The sequence below is a fragment of the Arachis duranensis genome, unplaced genomic scaffold (genome assembly GCF_000817695.3).
Source record: "Arachis duranensis cultivar V14167 unplaced genomic scaffold, aradu.V14167.gnm2.J7QH unplaced_Scaffold_51536, whole genome shotgun sequence".
Lineage (NCBI taxonomy): Eukaryota > Viridiplantae > Streptophyta > Magnoliopsida > Fabales > Fabaceae > Arachis > Arachis duranensis.
In genome coordinates, this window is record NW_026264944.1 from 40,471 (window position 1) to 43,837 (window position 3,367).

Here is a 3,367-nt window from a genome sequence, read left to right on the forward strand (position 1 = left end):
GGTGACTTTGAACGCCGGTTTGGGCCATCAAATCTTGGGCAAAGTATGGACTATCATATATTGCTGGAAAGCCCAGGATGTCTACTTTCCAACGCCGTTGAGAGCGCGCCAATTGGGCTTCTGTAGCTCCAGAAAATCCACTTCGAATGCAGGGAGGTCAGAATCCAACAGCATCTGCAGTCCTTTTCAGTCTCTGAATCAGATTTTTGCTCAGGTCCCTCAATTTCAGCCAGAAAATACCTGAAATCACAGAAAAACACACAAACTCATAGTAAAGTCCAGAAAAGTGAATTTTAACTAAAAACTAATAAAAATATACTAAGAACTCAACTAAAACTACTAAAAACATACTAAAAACAATGCCAAAAAGCGTACAAATTTTTCGCTCATCACTCCTCCCTCATTGCTCTTTGATCTTCTCTTATTTCTTGGAGAATGACGGAGTGCTCATGATGTTCCACCCTTAATTGTTCCACATTGTGGCTCAAACCTTCTAAGAAAGTGTTGAGTTGCTCCCAATAGTTGTTTGGAGGAAAGTGCATCCCTTGAGGCATCTCAGGAATTTCTTGATGATGAGCTTCCTCATGCACTTCTTGAGAACCGTGAGGGGCTTCCCTTACTTGCTCCATCTTCTTCTTGGTGATGGGCTTATCCTCTTCAATAGAGATGTCTCCTTCTATGATAACTCCAGCTGAGTAACATAGATGACAAATAAGGTGAGGAAAAGCTAGCCGTACCATAGGTGAGGGCTTGTCGGCTATTTTGTAGATTTCATTGGAGATGACCTCATGAACTTCTACTTCCTCTCCAATCATGATGCCATGAATCATGATGGCCCGATCCACAGTAACTTCAGATCGGTTGCTAGTAGGAATGATGGAGCGTTGAATGAACTCCAACCATCCTCTAGCCACAGGCTTGAGATCCAATCTTCTTAGTTGGACTGGCTTGCCTTTGGAGTCTCTCTTCCATTGAGCTCCTTCCACACAAATGTCCATAAGGACTTGGTCCAACCTTTGATCAAAGTTGACCCTTCTAGTGTAGGGGCGTTCATCTCCTTGCATCATAGGCAAGTGAAACGCCAACCTCACATTTTCCGGACTAAAATCCAAGTATTTCCCCCGAACCATTGTGAGATAATTTATCCGCCAAAACTACCTAAAAACTACCTAAAAAACTACCTAAAAACAATGCCAAAAAGTGTATAAATTATTCGCTCATCAGCTGGCGCGTGGAATGGCATGTAGGATGTTTGCACGCCCTTGTTTGGAGGTGGAGTGAGGCTCTGGATGTTGGTCCAGCGTGTCACGCCAAGGAGTGGCATGACACGTCCAAAGAGAGAAATTCACAGGGGTGTAGGATTGGTTTTGGACGTGTAAAATAGCGTGGCACGCCGATTTTACGCGCTGTTTTTACGAATTTAAAGGTGAGGGTTGTTCGTGACTCAAATTAAATATCTATTATAGATATATGCATATTATTTTGAAACTCTGGATGGGTTCATACTTTGATCATGGTTCCTAGTGATCCATGCATTGGCATAGAACTCTTGAACCATTAAGATTCCGACTTGTTGTATGGGGTTGGTTAAGACTTCCCAACCTCTTCTTCGGACTTCATGTCGGATCTCCGGATACTCATTTTTCTTGAGCTTTAAAGGGACCTCAGGGATCACCTTCTTCTTTGCCACAACATCATAGAAGTGGTCTTGATGGCTCTTGGAGATGAATCTTTCCATCTCCCATGACTCGGAGGTGGAAGCTTTTGTCTTCCCTTTCCCTTTTCTAGAGGATACTAGCTTTTGTCTTCCCTTTTCCTTTTCTAGAGGATACTCCGGCCTTAGGTGCCATTGGTAATGGAAAAACAAAAAAAAGCTTATGCTTTTACCACACCAAACTTAAAATATTGCTCGCCCTCGAGCAATAAAAGAAAGAAGAGAAGAAGAAGAAGAAGAAGAAGAAAATATGGTAGAGAGGGAGAGAGGTAGGTTCGGCTTAGGGGAAGAAGGAGGGGTTGTGTTGTGTGAAAATGAAGTAGAATGGAAGGGTATTTATAGGGAAAGGGGGGAGGTATGTTCGGCCATTTGGGTGGGAATGGGAGGGAAATTGGTTTGAATTTTTGAAGGTAGGTGGGGTTTATGGGGAAGAGTGGATGGATGTGAGTGGTGAATGGGGTAATTGGGAAGAGGAATTGAGGTGATTGGTGAAAGGTGTTGGGAAGTGTGACATGGGGAAGAGTGAATTTGGATTAGGAAAGTGTGATTAGGATTAAAAGGTAAGGTGGGGATTCTGTGGGGTCCACAGATCCTGAGGTGATCCTGTGGGGTCCACAGATCCTGAGGTGTCAAGGAATTCCATCCCTGCACCAAATAGGCATGTAAATTGCCTTCATGCATCATTCTGGCGTTCAAACGCCCATTGGTGCATGTTCTGGGCGTTCAACGCCCATGTGGTGCATGTTTCTGGCGTTGAACGCCAGTTTCATGCTTGTTTCTGGCGTTCAGCGCCAGTTTGTCCTCTCTGTGCACCTTCCTGGCGTTTAACGCCAGGTTGTTGCTTGTTTCTGGCGTTCAGCGCCAGTTTGTCCTCTCTGTGCACCTTCCTGGCGTTTAACGCCAGGTTGTTGCTTGTTTCTGGCGTTCAGCGCCAGTTTGTCCTCTCTGTGCACCTTCCTGGCGTTTAACGCCAGGTTGTTGCTTGTTTCTGGCGTTCAGCGCCAGAATGGTGCTCTGTTCTGGCGTTGAACGCCGGCCAGATGCATCTTACTGGCGTTGAACGCCAGCCCGTGCGTCCTCCAGGGTGAAAATTTTTTTCTTCTGCTGTTTTTTATTCTGTTTTTAATTTTTTTTGATTTTTTTGTGACTCCTCATGATCATGTACCTAATAAAACACAAAATAACAATAAAATAGTATAAAATAGAAATTAGATAAATAAAATTGGGTTGCCTCCCAACAAGCGCTTCTTTAATGTCAATAGCTTGACAGTGGCTCTCATGGAGCCACAAGGTGATCAAGTCAATGTTAGTATAGTCCCAACACCAAACTTAGAGTTTGGACATGGGGTCTTAACACCAAACTTAGAGTTTGGTTGTGGCCTCACAACACCAAACTTAGAGTTTGACTGTGTGGGTTCTTCTTGACTCTAAACTGAGAGAAGCTCTTCATGCTTACTCTCCTTTGTCACAGAGGGATGGCCATGTGCCTTAAACACAAGGTAGTCCCCATTCAATTGAAGGACTAGTTCACCTCTGTTAACATCTATCACAGCTTCTGCTGTGGCTAGGAAAGGCCTTCCAAGGATGATGCATTCATCCTCTTCCTTCATAGTGTCTAAGATTATGAAATCAGCAGGGATGTAAAGGCCTTCA